The 19168-nt window shown below is 46.6% G+C and overlaps 1 protein-coding gene across 1 annotated transcript in view; it reads left to right on the plus strand.

Annotated features, from left to right (window-relative positions):
• Nucleotides 1-19168, plus strand: part of LOC138473015 (uncharacterized) — a 691661-nt gene that overhangs the window by 475081 nt on the left and 197412 nt on the right. The window lies entirely within an intron of this gene.

Raw genomic sequence — 19168 nt, forward strand, 5'->3', positions numbered from 1 at the left:
GCAGATATGGGGAAATCCTCAACTCTACTAGTGCTGAAACCAGAGAAAGACCCTACCGAATGTACTAATTATAAGCCCATAGCGCTGCTAAACATGGATGCTAAGATTTATGCCAAAGTACTGGCAACCAGACTAGGAAAGATCCTTCCCCAAATCATGCATGTAGACCAAACGGGGTTCATCATAAGGAGGCACACTCAGGACAACGTGAGACGGGCCATTGGCATTATCAACATAGGAGCTAGAACTGGCCAACGATTCTTGGTGGCAGCACTAGACGCCAAACAAGCATTCGACAGTCTGGACAGGGATTATCTGAAACTGGTACTGGAGGGGTTTGGATGTGGGCCGGACTTTTCACCAGGATGGCCTTGGAAAACATCCGGGTACCTTATACGAGCCCGATTAATGGGCAAAGCTCAGAGCAGATAGACATACAGAGATTTATACGTCAAGGCTGCCCCCTTTCTCTGTTAATTTTTGCAATGTCAATAGAACCATTCACAGTTCAGATTAGACAGGACCCGGATATCTGAGGACTGAGGAGTGGGGAAATCGCGCACAAAATCGCACTATATGCGGATGATGTCATGCTATTTATGAATGACACCCGGAAAACTTTACCCAGAGCAATGCGAAATGTACAGGAGTTCGCCACAGTTTGAAGGTTCACCATAAATTATGATAAGTCAAAAGCTTTGAGTATAACATAAGAGAAGGAAACGATTAGCGAAATGGGAACAGCATATCCACTAGTGTGGGAAAAAGAGTCCTTAGAATACCTGGGAATACGATTAACAAAGGACATGAGAAAGCTGTATAAGGCAAATATCAAACCTTTATGGAAACAGCTACAAGACAACCTGTGCAGATGGGACAACCAAGAAGTGTCCTGGTTTTCCAGAATCACAGCAATAAAGATGACCCTCCTTCCCTGAATGCTCTATTCCAAAAACCTGCAAGCAGCAATATTCACATTCATATGGCAGGGCAAAAGACCTAGCTTCCAAAAGAAGTTGATGATGCGCCCTCTGCTCTTTGGAGGCCTGGGAGTTCCTGTAGTAGAAAGATACATTTTAGCAGCACACATAGCACCTATGCTGCAGTGGGCACGAAAGGATAGGAACCTTGGCTGGTCTCATATAGAACAGGGGTTCACGTCAACCCCACTGAATGCATTGCGCACTCTCAACACCCATGAACGGGAACGAGTAGGCCAGTTGTTGGAAATCACCAAGATGTCCCTCTGCAGCTGGGATAAAGCAATAGGGGGGAAATAAATCCAGCAGGGCCTGTGCCCTCACTCCCCCGTTTGCACACAACCCTGAATTCACCCCGGGTTTGCAAGCGAGATTCTGGGAGGGGTGGACGGATGCCGAAAACCTGACCCTAGCGGACATGTACCAGAGGGGGGAACCACTAACATTTGGGGAATGTAAAAGTAAATTCGGCATTGGGGAGAAGCAGATACAGGTACACACAAATTAGCCATTGGATCACCCACCCGCAGTTAAAAAGGCAGGAACTAGGAACCTGATAGGTCTTGAACTCATCATCCAGGAAGGGTGGACTGAAAAATGGGCCTCCAGAATATGTAAACTCTTGGATAAGGCCCAAGTGGGATACAGGCTCCCATATAAACAAACTGGGAGAAAGATATGGGAGAAACAATCACAGAAGAAGAATGGGGGCTATTTTCCCCCCTATCGCCTGCACTTCTATCATATGTGGTGGTCCTGTCCGAAAGCGGTAATTTTCTGGAAAGAGGTGCTGGGGCATATAAAAGAAATGACTGACCTTGCCATATGAGCCCAAGGTAATCCCACTGGGAACGGTGGTCGAAAACACATACCCAGCATCAGGGCATAATGCCGCTCTTATCACACACCTATTGTCAGCAGCAAGAATAACATTGGCGCAAGGATGGAAAAGCGAACTGGGCCCAATAATAGCCTGGTGGTGGGTTAAAATATGAGGCTTATGGCAATGGAAAAAATATGCGCCCTAAAGACTGGCAAATACTTAAGATTCCTGGCAATATGGGGCCCCTTCAAGAAATCTGTAAAGGACACAGAAGCCTACTTCCACAAACCAAGGATACTTTAGAACATCCACGTTTGTTAACACACTGAAGGTAAACAAAATCTAGCAGCATGGAACACATGACACTTCCGACCAAATGTCTGACATGGAAAACACTCGAGTTGGAGAAAAGGTGGGGGGGTTGTTGGGAATAAGGGTTATGTATTATGAATTAAGACTAAAACCCGCAGAACCTGCAGAGTCACGGTAGAAGGTACTAAAGACAGTGGAGCATTGATATGTAATGTTAGCAATATTAAGGACAAGTTCTAATTGATGTATTCAATGTATGCTTTCTGCAGAAGAAAATAAACCTTGTTTAAAAGAAAAAGCTCTGGGGAGTGGTTAGATGGTGTTGCATGACCAAACTAATCCAAATCTCAACAATATAACATCAGTTGGCAGTTTATATGCTTTTTGCAACAATTTAAGATACTCCCAGGTACTTTTATTAATACCCACCCACCCCAAATATGATTAGACAAAACATCTTCAAAGAAATCACATATTTCCCTAATTCTTGAATTTTATTTTGTCAGGCTTATCTTCATTATTATCTTTGGATAATATTTTTTTTTTCAAAACTCTTCTTGGGATTCGTTGTAGCAGGTCTTGATGTCAGTACATGGTTAAACATTTGTATTGAAAACATAATTCATTGCTAGCAATAACTGGCCTAAGACCTTTAATTTTAAGTATGTTTGCACATGGTCCTGATATGGACATTTCACACAATATGAGAAGGATGGGGGAATGATTTCCCTTTATGCGTGATGCTATCTTAATTCCCAGGTCATGTTCCCTTGAAACATTCCAATTTCCAATGCTCTCATTTTGTTGCACGATTGAACACTCCTAAATAGCTTTAGCTTACCCGTTTTTTACTACTGACCAAAATAAATAACAAAACTATTTTGGTCACAATCTTAAACAGCAGAAAATTGGAAATTATATCTACTATCTGCGAGACTTATAAAACCATAACACTCAAGGCTAGTTCTGCAGCTCTTGACTGCAAAGGTTGAGATTACTCATGTACCTGCCTTCTACCATCTGAAAGACCTGTTTAGAAGTCAAAGTGCATTTTGCAAGAAAGCCCTCACCACTGAGTTCTGATTCATTGTGAATAGCTACTTATATTGAGATTCATGAATTCCACATGTGTTTATATTGATGTGCAGACATGTTTTTACATTTGGTGGATTTAATACCTTATCTTTCTGTGCACATAAAAGCTAACATGTGTCAGTTCTGAACAACAACATTAATCCCCCGTAATGATGGGGACCCTCCTTGACCACCCCAACATTTCCCCCTTTAGTTAATACTTTAACTAACAAATCATAATCGTCTTTTTGGGGAAAATCTCTAAAATCATCTGTGACCCCAGTCTCAATATCGGCATATTCCTCCGCTGAATGAACCCAACTCATCTCACAATTTTTCTGCTATCTACCCGCCGTTCCACACACGCATGCCAATTTGGTGGAGGAAACAAAACAGCTTTAGTTTGAGTACTTGTATGGGATAAAGTAGTGGTGTCCCTAGTTTTGGACAGCGTTATGATTATCATGGCTGTACCTGTTGGTACCTGGACAGAGCAAGAACGCCGAAGGATTTGGCAGGAATAAAAAAGAATAAGCAAAAAGACAAAAATAGGTACCAGAATCTTCACACCAAGACTTGGCCAGGGAGGTACCCATGAAGACCAAGAGTTTATCCATGAGTCATTGGTGATACCACCCTCAGTTTACATGGCCACATTCAGTTTATGCAGAGCAGCGAAAGTTCTGGTGAGCCTGCCATTCTCTGTGTTATATGGAGGTACACGTGTACAGCAGGTACTCCCCATATTCCAGCATACTCTGCCTCCATTGCTGTCAAGGGATCAAGTATGTACCTGTTTTGCAATGTTATGAACCTCAGTGCCCGTAATTCTTTCTTAATGGCACTAAACACAGACTCAGAAGTTTGACTAAGAGCAAAAGTTCCAGTTGCCAGGAGGGAGGTAAAAAGGTCTGTGTGGCGAAACAGCCAATATCGGTCAGGAATATCTACTAAGGCCTGTGATGATGTCACTGAGAGGTAGTTGGACCTTTTCCTTCATAATAACTAGGGCTGTACCGAATAGCATATTTAGTATTCGGCCGGATACCGAATAGTTTTTTTTTTTTTAAAGGCAAAGATATTCTAGGGCATAAAAAATCAGCATTTCAATGAATAAACTAAGGAGGCATTCTATTGCATGGGTACATATTTATTAATTGGACACATCTCTGTAAGCTTATGAGAAAAGACAAAGAAAAAATACAAAAGTTACGGGAAAAGCCCTCACTCTTAGTAAGAGCAACCTGTAAGGGGAAGGTTGTATTTTAGGAAAACAAGCCTTTCAACATTTTCAGCTAAGAGGCTACTTCTGTGTTCGGAATAAATATCTCCAGCTGAACTGAACACTCTCTCGCTGTCCACACTGGTAGGAGGAGGTGCCAAGTACACACGCGCAACTTTTGCCAACCCTGGAAACCAAACACTGTTCATGTCCCACCACTCCAGCGGGTTTGCAGTTTTAGGGAGCAGCGGCTCTCTCAAAAAGACAGTGAGCTCAGTGTCCAGGGAACTTATGGACTGACTCACACCAGCCGTGGACTGCTCAACAACACTGTCCCAGAATGCCCATATGCCACATGGTGGAACGCTCTTCTTGGGTGGTGGCTCATCCTCTTGTGGGTCAGGGTCTGCAGGTTGCCCCTCAGGGGGGGAGGACTGCTCACAGAGGGCTAAGGCAGTAGAGTGCATAGAACATTTCACATTGTTGGCCACAACATCATTGCTGAAAAATGTTAATTTGAACCGCGGATCGATGCCTGTTGCCACACAGTAGATAGATATAGCCTCAATGTCTTTGAATCTTGCCTCTACAGCTTTCAATAACTCTGCTTTCACTAGCTTCACACCAGTGTCCCTAACCTCGCCAGAGCTCAGGTAGGCCCTTAAAGCTTTCACAGCAGGAACAACCAAGGAGATGCTTGATGCATTAGAGCAAATCTCCTTTGTGAGCTCTGCAAAGGGTGCCAACAAAGATAAAACATTTTCTGCCAAAAGCCACTGGCAGGCAGAAAGATTTGACACTTTATCGTCCTCCGCACAGTACAAACTTACTGGCCGCCTCTGCCCCACCAGTCGCCCCAGCATCAAAAAGGACGAGTTCCACCGTGTAGATACATCTTGAATCAACTGCAATTCAGGCAGCCCTAGATCTTTTTGCAGTGCGTGCAGGCGGGACGTGGCCGAACTAGAATGTTTGAAGTGGCCTATAAGTTTCCTTGCATGTGCCATCATGTCTGACACAGATCTTTGCACAAAAAGGCCATCATGGATGCAAAGCTGTAGGGTGTGAGCAAAACACCCCACACTAGCTAGGTCTGCTTCTCTGAAGGCCTTGCACATGTTAGCGGCATTATCCCGAAGAATGACGTGCACTTTGGAATGGCTAATTTGCCACCTTTCTAGCATTTCTTGAAATGCTAATCCTATTTTGGCACCAGTATGGCTTCCGCCAAAAGCCTCGCACTGCAACAAAACTCCATGCCTTTTCATGTTGCTGGCCAGCCAATGCCCTGTTAAGCTCATAAAAGATTTCACAGTGTTATCAGATGTCCAAATGTCCACAGTAAATGCAATTTTCTCAGCCCTCTGAACCTCTGAAGCAATAAACTGGCTCACTTTCTCATACAGGTCGGGGATGATGCGTGTTGAAAAATATTTACATGATGGAACCTTGTACCTAGGCTCCAATTTATGGAGTAAACGCACAAAACCGACATCCTCAACAACAGAAAATGGTTGCAAGTCTAGCGCTATCATTTCGCCAATACTGCGATGCACTGCATGTGCGGAAGGGCTGTCCAGAGGCCATGCTTGTTTTTTGTCCAGACAATCTTTAATGGACAGCTGTGACAATGCCCTCTTGCACTTTGCGGGAGACACATTGCTATTGATTCTCCCAACAACTGCCTCTTTTTTCCTTTCATAGTGGACATATTCATTGTGATGTTTGTACCGCAGATGGTTGGTCAGTGCTGATTTGCTGCACTGTCTCGAGTTTGCAGATCCACGAGACAAAACCGCAAGGCACACAGAACACACTGCCTTGGAGTTATCGTCCATTTTTATGGTAAAGTAATCCCACACAGGGCTGGTTTTCTCCTTGGTGCTACTCATGCCGACAACGAAGGGGGTTTTGCAGCTCTGAGGGATAGGGTTTCTGCTGGGCACGTCTCCTAGCTGTTGCTTGTGGGCCTTTAGGTAAATCAGAAGCTCCTACTGGTGACAAAGAAATGTAAAGCAAAAGTCAAACTTAATTTTTTGGCAGGGCAGTACTGCATGATGGCTCTGGGCTCTGAAGTGGTATCGGGGTTCCCTTTAAAAAAGTTTTTTAAAAAACCTTTTATCAAAAATAACTATGTAAAAAACCGAAATATGAACGACAAAAACCTCACTTGAAATTGCCAGGAGTTGGTGTCATTATGTACATCCATTGACGGCAGCAAGAATAATATAGCAGTCTTTCATTTAATCAGGCATATGAGTGTTAACCTCCCACCGCAAGCTTCCCCTGAATAGTAAAACCCCCATAGTACTCACCAGGATTGTGGGCACTAAGCGGGCATCTGCATCAAGGCGGTGTAAGTCCGTCTCAGGGGTGAGCTTCCTTGGTACGTGCTGTGTCTTTTCTGGGCTGTGGTATAACTAAAGTAAAGAAAAGGATGATGTTACTGCTAGACAAGTGTTGCAGGATTAAGAAAATGCACAATTTTTCTACTCATTACATTTTGTCACAAGTCTACAAGAACAAATACATGGCCCAGGACAACTGGATCATAAGATCAAGAAACTATGGCCTAAAAGGAACAAACTATGAGACTCTTTGGGACGCAGAAGTCCTATCACAGCCAGCGGGACTGAGATCCACTCATAAAATATTTCAGACACAGAACTCTATGGAGGGCAAGGCTAAAAGCAACCCTGGGGGCTGCTCCAGCAGGGACATCATGGCACAATGGAGGGGGTGGGGGAACATGGGAGAACATTGCGGGACAACAGTGGGTGTGGGGGTAAATGGCAGAACATTGCGGGACAACAGTGGGGGTGGGCGGGAACATGGGAGATCATCATGGGACAATTGAGGGGTGGGGGTAAATGGGAGTGCATTGTGGGACAAATGTGGGGGTGGGGGAACATGGGAGAACATTGCGGGACAACAGTGGGGGTGGGGGTAAATGGCAGAACATTGCAGGACAACAGTGGGGTGGGCGGGAACATGGGAGATCATCATGTGACAATTGAGGGGTGGGGGTAAATGGGAGTACATTGCTGGACAACTGTGGGGGTGGGGGGAACATTGGAGAACATTGCGGGTCTGGGGGGCACATGGCACCCCTGCTGCCTCACCGTGATGAGGGGGAACATTTCAAAGTGAGGCCGCCCGGGTGGCTTCAGTGCCCCGGCGGCCTCATGAGTCTGGGGGGGGGGGGGGCTCCTGTAGGGACGGCCCCCCAATGCAAAATAAATGTCGGGCCACCGGCTTTGCACCGGTGGCCCGACCAGCATACCTGCAATTACTGCGGTGAGACCGTGGGGGTGCAGGGCACCCCCGCGGCCTCATCGTGGTGAGGGAGCATGGGGGGCACATTAGAAATGGAGGCGGCCGGGGTCGGCAAAGTGCCCCGGCGGCCTCATAACTCTGGGGGGGGCCACGGCCCCCCTATGCAATACAATGTCGGGCCACCGGCTTTGGCCCGGTAGCCCGACAAACACAACATTATTGCGGTGAGGCCGCGGGGGTCCCCTGTGGCCCCACGGCCTCACCGTGCTCAAGGGGCGAGGGGGGGGCACATCTCACAGCGAGGCCGCCGGGGTGGCTTCAGTGCCCCGGCGGCCTCATGAGTCTGGTGGGGGCCGCTCCTCTAGGAGCGGCCCCCCAATGCAAAACAAATGTCGGGCCACCGGCTTTGGCCCGGTGGCCCGACAAACACAACATTATTGCGGTGAGGCCGCGGGGGTCCCCTGTGGCCCCACGGCCTCACCGTGCTCAAGAGGCGAGGGGGGGCACATCTCACAGCGAGGCCGCCGGGGTGGCTTCAGTGCCCCGGCGGCCTCATGAGTCTGGGGGGGGCCGCTCCTGTCGGAGCGGCCCCCCAATGCAAAACAAATGTCGGGCCACCGGTTTTGGCCCGGTGGCCCGACAAACACAACATTATTGCGGTGAGGCCGCGGGGGTTCCCTGTGGCCCCGCGGCCTCACCGTGCTCAAGGGGCGAGGGGGGGCACATCTTACAGCGAGGCCGCCGGGGTGGCTTCAGTGCCCCGGCGGCCTCATGAGTCTGGGGGGGCCGCTCCAGTAGGAGCAGCCCCCCAATGCAAAATAAATGTCAGGCCACCGGCTTTGCACCGGTGGCCTGACCAGCATACCTGCAATTACTGCAGTGAGACCGCGGGGGTGCAGGGCACCCCCGCGGCCTCACCGTGATGAGGGGGGATGGCGGGGGGGTCACTTACCTGGTGATTTCTCTGGGTCCGGGTTCTGGCATCTGCTGGAGCCCGTCTGTTGGCATAGGAAGCGAGGGAAGGGAAGAACTGTTCCCTTCCCTCGCTTCCTATTTCAACACGTTAGGCTAGTTCCTCTGTGGTCAGACTGCAGAAGCCAATAGTCAAACAGCTTGTTTGGCTTCTGCAGCCTGAACACTGTCAAACTTTCTATGATTGGCTGTCCTCTCCCAAACAGGGAGAGGGCAGCTAATCATAGAAAGTGGACTTCGGCTTCGAGTCCCTAAACAGAAACTATTCTGCCGAAGCCGGATAGCTGTATTTCAGCCGAACTTCGGCAGAATAGGGACTCGAAGCCGAAGTTCGGTACAGCCCTAATAATAACCATCTAGAATTTTCTCCATCAAACCTAGTCTCTGATTTATCTTTATATGGTGTTGAAGGGGATGCAAGGGACACAGGTGACGAAGAGGGCACAGATGTAATTTCAGGCGTTGGATGGGCCAAAATCAAGTTATCTTCAGGGATTAAAAGGATAGGTAGAGAGACTGCACACACCTCGCCAGGCTGGAGACAACTGACTGTATGCTCGCTGTCCATAGATTCAAAAAACTTTAAGAAGGGCAGCCATACTTCCAGCCACATCCACAATGCGTAGAGTGTTACTGCAGTTCCCATTTGTGCCAACGGGCACTGTGCCATCGCCCTTAAAACACAGAGAAAAATGGGAAAGTGTCAGTATCTTAACACGTTTTTTCTGGTTCTTTGAGCTACGTCAGATACTGCAAATGATTTCTCCATACTGTCCCACACTCTTTGTTTATTTGTGCCTCCAGCTCTGCAACTCTTCACCCCTTGGTCCCATCGACCTTTGAGAAAAAATAGCTCATTCCAAGATCAACTGAATTCTTTCAGTGCACAAAATATGTTTGTGCTCTACCTGTTCGGCCATTTGAACATTCCTCATCACTTGGTATGACTGATGCTGTAATTTACTGCCCTTTAAACTGCCCTCAAACCCTGCACAGTGCTAGGTGCACCTGGCATAGTGCATCTGCTACCTCTACCTTACTCGGGATAAATACCCTAGGAACGCCAGATGCATGGGTGATGAGAGAGCAGATGTAGCCATATCCTATGGAAATCTCTGTCACCACTCTCCTCTATACCATATGTTATCCACTGCAAAACCATGTGCATTCATTATAGAATCCAATTCATCATTGACATTATCAAAAAGAGGTATATTGGCATTTCTTTTCACTCTTAGTATATCCTCCTCAGACCTCATAAAACTAGAAAAAAATGATTGGTTAGACCTTTAGGTGGTCCACGCTCGACCCAAAAGAAAGACAATTTACACAGTCAGCCAAAATATGAAAAAAGGTTTGAAACCAAATTTAATCTTGAAAGAAGACAAAGTGATGGTTTATCTTAGCCTTTGTTAATTTCAATTTACATATTAGAGAGTAAATTTCATTGAATTCTATATTCATTCAATCCACCTCTGTGTTGCCATCATAACGTAAATAGTTGATAATTACATAAATCCAACCTAACCCTGACACGTGTTTCCCTGCCTATTGTCTGGCGGTTCCTCAGGGGTTTGTTGGTAAATGAGTTTGCAAAAATAAACTGAGTTACTCTCTGTAACGTTGTTAATTACATATTAGCACATGATCAGCCTGTTCGTGTTAGACAATATAAAGCTTTCAAGCTTGTAAATGGCAATGTAGCTCCTAAATACTCTCAGTGATGTCCCTTTGATTTGGAAAACGGTTAGTTAGAAAAAGCGTGAATCCGTGGTGCGATTGCCGTTCGACAGTGTAGTCAGTGTTGTCATAAAACTAGACAATTCTAAAATTCCCATTTTTATACTAGTTGTCATCTTCAAACATGATGACCCAAGGGCTAAGAAAACAACAAAAATGTTAATTGTTACCCAATTTACAATCTTAAACATTCCTTTTCTTATTCAAAGATTATTTAAAACCCCAGATCTCCATCCAAACCCCCTTTGCACTGAACCGAATGGTGAATCCTTACGGCATACTTAACTTCTATGCCTGCTCCTGCTCCCGTGCAGGTAGAGGGCTGCCAGTATCCCTTCAAGTGTATTTCAGGTGGATCCAACTCTTATTGCCCTCCACCTTCATGGCAGTCATAGTCAGGTAGACCTCTGTATGTGGCCCATGGAAATGCCCCTTGTTCCAGTGATGCACAAAGGTATGGATGCATATGAGGTCCCCAGCGAGAAGCTGTGTCTTGTACCGATCATCGGTAGTCTCGCCATTTTCTCCTGTTGTCTGTTGGTGAGAAGACACAACCTGAGGAGATAGAACCTTAACATTTTTCGTACACAGAGATCAACTTCAAGTCACTGGAAGAATGGACAAGCCACGACAATTATTTAGGTATCTGAAGTTACTGCACCTCGTTATCATGTCCATGAAATTGATATGGATCTCCTTAGATGGACCAGAGGGCCTGGGCAGGACCCCCCCTCACTGACCTCATAATATCTCTGTGATTGAACTCCTTGAAACTACACAATTCCCTATGAATGTACCTACCTGTTCTTGTAAGTTAGGGTTAGACCAGTTCTCCTGAGCTCTGCCGCGATTTCTCATCGAGAAGTATGTGAGGGGTAATGTAGATGCTCTAGGGCCAAAAGAAGCAGCTTTACTATTCTCTTTTTCCAAAACTCCTGTTCTTCTCGAGGGGCTTTTTTTTATATTTCTATTATTTGGAGCACCAGGAGTGTGGTGTACAAGGCTGGTAACTGTACTTGTTGGGACACTGAATCCTTTTCCTGGGAATCTGTGGAAGGAAAATATGCTGCTTCCTTCGCTGCCTTATCAGTGGTATCATTTCTGAAAGCAATTGAATTAGTGTGTTTAGTGTGGGCAGCGCACTTCACTAGACCCATCTCTGCTGGCAAGGATAACGCTTCGGTCAGCTGCAATAGCAGCGCAGTATGCTGGGCAAGGGAACCCGTCAGACCTCCTAAATCCACTTCTCTACCATCTTGATAACCCAGAATGGGCGATGGAAGTGATGTATGCAGAGTCAGAATAAACAGAGACTGCGTTCCCTTTACACATTTCTATCGCCTCTTTAAGTGCTACCAGTTCTGCTGCATGTGCAGAGTAATGAGAAGGCAACCATTTCTTCAGTCTGACCCAATACTCCCCATCCACAAGACCCACGACAGCTGCGCCTGTATGCCTCTCTCCCATCTCTTGGTTGATGATCGAAGACCCATCAACAAAAATCAACTCACTCCCCTCCAAGAAATCCTCTTTCATATTTACCCTCTCTTCTTCTTCTCCCTCATACATGGTGCAATTGTGAACAGTATCCTTAGTTTCCCTGTGACTGGCTGAGATGTACTTGAACTGTGGTAGCTCTCGCTGGCATTTCCCAACTCCGCAAAACCATCAACCCATAAAGCAACAATGCGGTATGCACGGGGGACCCTCTTAATCAGACTGTCACTATATTAGTTCTGAAAATGTGCTGCTTCACTTAACAGATAAAACCCTGGGGTTGAGCATGCAATACCTTCCTCCATGACAGCAATCAATATATGCAACTTGCTTAGGATGTACCTTCCCAAAAGATTTGCTTTAGTACTCGTACAATACCAAAAAATGTATCATGGGCACCCCTCTATGAGAACGAACACAGCAAAAATGGCCTGTTCTATGGGATGGTACCCACTCTTGAGTCTGCAGCCACATTTTAGCTCACTATACCTTTCACAGATGGGAAATATCTATTTGCATATCAGTCTTTGTCCCACCCACATGGGCAGTGCAGCACCGAAATGCTATGACAATTCCCTTCTGAACAAGAGTACCAACAGCAACCCCATACATGTGTTTCAGCTTTGTTGTGCATCATCAGCGAGGTGGAGCTGTGCCCCTCTGAGCACAGTGAGCAAGGGGTCCACATCTGGATGACCCTAGGACACTTAGGGTGACTAAACCTAAGGCCCTTCAAAAAATAAAAAAATGTGTCATGGACGCCCCTCTATGAGAACGACCATGGCAAAAATGGCCTGTTCTATGGGATGGTACCCACTCTAGAGTCCGCAGCCAAATGTTAGCTCACTGTACCTTTCACAGATGGGAAATATCCATTTGCATATCAGTCTTTGTCCCACCTACATGGGCAGTCCAGCACCAAAATGCTATTGCAATTCCCTTCTGAACAAGAGTATCAACAGTAACCCCATACACGTGTTTCAGCCTTATTGGGCATCATCAGTGAGGTGGAGCTGTGGACCCCTTTACTAGAGGCACAGATCCACCTCACTGATGAGGCCCAACAATGCTGAAACATGTGTATGGGTTTGCTGTTGCTACTTGTTAGGAAAGATTCCCATTTATGTGTAATTTTCCCTCCAGTTGTGTACCCCCCAACTTTTTGCTGATGTCTGAACACCATAGTCTGACTTCACCAGAGGAGCACAGCCTTCTGCTGCACTCGCCTGGGTTTTCGCTCACATTTTATGGGGAAACTGACATGCCCTTAAAGACAGTCAGTACTGGGAGTCTTTGTTTCCCTTAGTCCTTGTCCATGTTGCAACATGTAACAAGTGTACAATGTACCGTACAGTAGTGCACTTGCTTCTAGTCATTACCAAAGGCCCTAGATACTCTCGTACTCTCGAAGGATTTTTTAGGAGAAGTGCAGATGTGCCTTGGACAGGGCTGGTGGCAGCTTATCATTTCTTATATTTTTAACCCTTTCTTGCCAGGTAAGACGCCATTATCGCATTTGGCACGGTTAGGTGGCCTGGCTCCAAAATGGCCACGTCACAAGGTTCTTTGACCTGTCCTTTGGCCATCTTGTCCCTTCCCCAAGTCAAGCCGACCCGGGTCAGTCCTTATATGGGCATGCATTTGCCAGCAAAGTGCCAAGCTTTCACAGGCTTCTGCATGCCTTGTGTGTGTGCCTCCAGGATGTGGGCTGGAACGTCTGGTTCCAACACACATCCTAGGTGCCAGAGAGTCTGGAGTGCTGTGAATGCCTGGGAGCACCGTGGTCCATGATTGGTCGATGTATGGTATGCCTGTATGTGAGCAGATCTCCCATTGGGTCCTCTTCGTTTTGGCGAGAAGGAGATTCTGGATAAGAGAAGGCCCCAAACACCCATACCATGTTGATCTCTGGAGTTCTCACTGAACGAAGGATAGGATCCAAGTATCCTGACACTAAGAAGCTGAGTCAAGGAAACGCAGGTGACCCGCTGGAAGGTTTGGCACCCTTAGCCCGCTGTCGTCCCGCTGGACCCCTCTGCATCTGATCGTCCTAGAAGGTCTGCAAAGGCGCTTTGACTCATTGGAATAGTGGGACCAAATATTCTCAGCACCTTCATCTTAACCTGCAAGTAAGCCTTTTCGTAAGTGTCCCTGGGCCATCCAGTGGACTGACCAGCTTGCGCAGACATTGGGCTCTAATACCACTGCTGTTTTTAGGAGGCCCTTGAAACTTGGCACAACGCAAGCTCTTTGTTCACGGCACTGTCACACTGAATTTTGTATACTTGACATTCCCAGTTCTGGAGTAAAGAGAGTGCGCCAGAATCAGAGTTTACATGGTTGCCGTGTCTCTCAGCCATGCTGACGAACTTTGCAAGTTCATTGCAGCTGTGGTCCTCTGTACCCTGAAGCCTGCTGCAGCGGAACTGGCCTGATCCATCCACCAGGTGCGGAGAAATTGCCACTGTCCCGTAGGGGAATGAAAGCTGTAACTTCCTCGCTGAAAGCCGCAGAGCTGCGAGATTTCTGCATTTGAACCTGCAACCGAAGTGGACTTGACTGCAGAAGTTTTGTCTGGTGTGCACTGGGGCTCAGTGAGTAATTGCAACCCTAAACGGTGGCCCCTATTGCATCCATCCATTGTTACGCACAAGTGGCCCCTGAGGGCCCATCTCCTTTCCACTGCTAGTACGAACTATAGAACTATTCCCAACTCTTGGAATCGACATTGCCCTCAAGTGGAGGCCCTCCTCGAATAGTGGGAACCTATTCTTCATCACCTCACCCACCTTCCTGAGCTGCTACAGACCCTTGAAGAGACCCCGTTTTGCCGATTTGAACTACCGCTTGCGCCAGCAGTGCAAGTACATTTGAGCAGTAGGCTCCACTCTTCTTACGGATTGGGCTGCCTCTTAGTTAGGAGTGTGTTGGATGCAGAAGGGAGTAAAGACTATTTGCACTGCTTGTTTCCGCCCCCTTTTAGGTTGTGGACCCATTTCATGCATTAACCCTTTAGACCCCATTGCTCTTGTATATATGTATTTAGAAAGGATTGTGTTGGTTTAAAAGTATTACTGTGATTTGATTCTGTGTTGAAACTCAAAGGGCTTGAAATAAATGTATTTGTATTTTTAATATATCTACACCTGACTGGGAGTGATTTGTAAGTGTCCTTTGCTCTGTGTGCTCATTGAGGTCTTTCAGTCACCCTCACCCCTCCTGAGACCTAGTCTTGACCGCCGCCATAGCTACCTTGATTGATCTTGCTTGTCCAGAAGGTTACCCTGTTCCAAGAAACTAGGCTGGCCTTCTGAACCTCTGCCCACCAGGTGAGAGTTCAGAAATCCATCTTAACAGTACTTTTGTTCAGAAGAGAATTGCCATAGCATTTCGGTGCTGGACTGCCCATGTGGGCGGAAAAAAGACTGATATGCAAGTGGATATTTCCCTTCTTTGAAAGGTACAGTGAGCTAAAGTGTGGCTGCGGACTCTTGAGTGGGTACCTTCCCAAAGAACAGGTCATTTAACCGTATTTGTTCTCAAAGAGGGGCGCCTATGGACTATTTTTTGATACTCGTACAATACAACAAAGGGGCTGATAAATGTTGATTACCCACCTTGATACGAAGATCTTCAGTATAAGGAACAGACAGGACAGCCCCGGAGAATCTGTGTCCATCATTTTGCCTGACAAGGGGAACTCGCCTTCCTTAATACAAAACTTGCTAGCTCCTGTGTCAACCATGAATGAAAACATTTGGTCACCTACCTGCACAGCTATCCAGGGTTCCTCTTTGGGATTGGTGGTAATGAACAGGACTGGACTCATCATAGATCCCTATGGGATGGCCTACTCCTGGTACATATTAGCATCTAGGAGAGAAAAAAGGATTTCCCCCATAAATACTCGCTCCAGTGTATTGCGCAACTGACGCCTGGCATGAAGGCTTCTTGTCCCATGTCTGCACTGATGCTTGTGCTGGCATGGTCAGTGGGATCCCAAATGTCTGTGCAGCTGCAGTTTCTGGGTTCTTTTCAACCCATGTCTGCTGCAAATGTACAGAACCTGGGATTTATGGCGGGGGGGGGGGGACCTGCATCTTTTGAACTCCAATGTTAAAGTACTGTCGCTGTTCACAACATCCCGTGACACGTGCCCCACCTTTCCATACAACCAACACTGAATCCCATAAAATCCTCCACAGTTATTTCCTCTTGGCCCATAAAACAGGGGACCCATTCCTCCGAACCCACCAAATGACCCACTTCCTCCTGGAAATCCTCCTCTGCCCCTCAGAAATCCTCTCATTGGCCTTGGATTGGAAACATACCTGTCCACCCAACCCTGCATCATACACGATTCACTCTGTCCCGGTTGCCCCTGCTGTCTCTCCATAGAATTTGTAATTACTGCTGTAGGGAAGGCATGGTATCACAAGTATTGACATTGACACAATGGATACAATTTGTAAAACCTTTATTGAAAATGTTGGGGTTTGAGAACATCCACCCTATAACCAAGATGGGAGTAGTCTCGACAATCAAACGATAAGCAAAACAGTCGTAGTGGAGTCAGGCAAATCAAAATGGCCTATGCTAACAAAACCTAGTCCCAGCCCTATCTCTTATACAAAAAGGGAAACAAACGAGATATGTATGCAATAGGAAAAATCAGTGTTCAAATGATAATGTAGCTGAACCAGCTCTCCTCCCCACAAAGTAATGCAATCCTTGTAGGCAGGATGACACCCTCTGGCTTGGTTTCCAACACAATACACAGTTCAAAACGGTGGATCAAGGCCCATGTTAAAGTCTCTTTCTCTAACTTCCAAAATAATGTTTCAACCAGAACTTTCACAAAGATCCCCCTCTGACAGGCTCAGACCATTCACCACACAGTTCTGGTAGGTCCCCTTCTGTTGGGCTCAGACCTTTCATGATAAAGTTCAAGACAAAGTGGCAAGGGGGCTCCCTTCCCCAAGCTTATTATAATTCGGGTCTCCCTAAGTCGTGCTCGGAACACTTTCGGATGTCGTAGTCTTTCAAATGTGTGTGGCTTTCTTTACAGACCAACGCAGGACCACTTCAACTCAACGTTCACTATTTTACCTTCACTTTTGCTGTTTGTTCACCTTTTAGTTTCAAACAATGTACCTTTCATGGAGACTTTCTAATGGCCTGCTTCCTTTCACCAAACCACTCTGTTACTTAGTATCACTGATCACGCAGCTGCATTTTACTTAAAAGTTAATTCAGAGGTCTGCCTTTCTTCACGTCTCATCCACACGCATGCAACCTTTGCTTGTGATATAATGTTGTTAATTAATTCACCTTTAACACATACCAGTCTCTCAGGTTGCTTGACAACTCACCGGCTGTGTGAGCTTCTTATTGTTTTGCGATTCCCAATTTAAGGTTAGTTCCACAGGCTTGGCCTCGCCCTCCCCAACTCTGCTGTTCACTCAGGAGGGTCGCTGGCATCCTTGAAACGCAATGCAATCTTCACTTGTGGGATATGGCCTTCTCCACCTGTCTTTCACGGTTTGTCGGAGGAAACAACCTACAGTAGAGAAGCCTTGTGGTTTTTGGCCCACTGCTCTCATCCCTTGGTCTGTTGATCTGCTCCAGGAGGTGTGCCTTCATCCCGGAGGTTCTCCTTCTACTCGTGTTCCGCCTTGCTCAGAGTGTATCTTTAGGTGTTGCCTTTTAATAGTGTGAGGAGCGATAACTGCTATTGGGTGTATGCACTTAGTGTGAAGTGCCTGACCCGATTAACAGGACATGTCCAGTACGATGTGAGAGAGTTAGTCTGGTTACTCTCAGTCACCCTCTCTGTATTCGTCCAGTGTTTGTGTAAAAAGGGGGGTAAGTTGGGAAAATCCTAAAAAATAGGATGGGGTAGATGAACAAAAAAGGGGTGAATACTGCATCTCACCATGGGCTATCTCACCCTCACTCCTTGAAGACCCCTCACCCAGGTGATCCTCCCGCACTGGTCCTCCCCTAGGGTCTGGATCCAATGGTGATGGCAGTGCCCTGGCAAGCTAAGAGAGCGAGAGGTCCCCGGGGAATAGCGGCTGAGACCCCCTCTGGTTTCTCACACTGCCCCTTCTAAACACATCTTTGCCATTTTCTTTTGAACAAGCTAAGCCTCTTTTTTTGTGCCTGCTCTACATTCTCCCTCTCTTTTTCCCGTCTTCTTTTGCAAAAATGCACAATGTGTGCCTGAATTTCTGGCCAATTCTTTGCCTGCATCCCTACTACTATATCTAAATCATGCTGGACTTCTTTGGGAAGTCCCTTCTTCAGTATGTGATAGTTAATTGCCACATTCTTGTCCCATGCTTCTCCCGTTTCTGCCCTCCACATCTCCTGAATTTAGTGGATGTGTTTGGCAGGATCATTATTCACTTTTATCGTCCTAGCTAAAATCAAATTGATATCAGGCATATTGGGATACATAATCTGCAAGGCTCCCCATATCTGTGCCCTAAGATTATTAAAAGAAGCCCCACCGTGGATGTTTATATCCAACTAAACTCCTGGATACATTGATCTCTTCTAAAGCTCCTCTGACCGCTTCCACATTAGGGACATGAATAAACTCTTCCTCTCCCTGTATGGTCAACATGACACTGGCAGTATGCTTCTCCAATGCATAAATCCACTTCCCCGTCACTCTAGTGAGCAAAGGGAGTGTCTTCATCAAATTACTCTGGTCCATGTGGGACCATGAGCAATACTATACCCTTCCTACACCCTTATGGAGCAGTGGAAACTGAGTTATATCTATTTTTGCTAGGGCTTACCCTATCTCACCCCTAGCCCTTAATATGGCCATGTGAATACCATGGCGTGTCCTACAGTCCCATGGTGTGCTTTCTATTTCTGCTACTGGAACAGAAGATAGGGTGTCGACACCCTGCACTCCTTGTTTGACATCCCATTTCTTTCCTTCTTCATCATCTACTCTGACTGCTACATCCCCTGCCGCTTCTACAGGCATGGAAGTATAATTAGCACTACCATAGGGTGCGACCTCCCGGACTCCCTGCTCACCCCTGGCAGCATCCCTGTTCTCCACATCTACTTCAACCGTTCTGACAAAAAAGTTGTCCAATCTAACAAGAGCCTGCCCATGTCTCCACCTTCCTCCTTCTATGTCCCTTACCTGTCTTTTCACTTCGTCCTGCTCTTGATCTCTTTGCCACTGGAGCAGCACTCCCCCTTCCTCTGCTAGCCTTATTGTTTCCTTCATTTCTTCCCGCTTTT

The sequence above is a fragment of the Ambystoma mexicanum genome, chromosome 8 (genome assembly GCF_040938575.1).
Source record: "Ambystoma mexicanum isolate Mex_15411 chromosome 8, UKY_AmexF1_1, whole genome shotgun sequence".
Lineage (NCBI taxonomy): Eukaryota > Metazoa > Chordata > Amphibia > Caudata > Ambystomatidae > Ambystoma > Ambystoma mexicanum.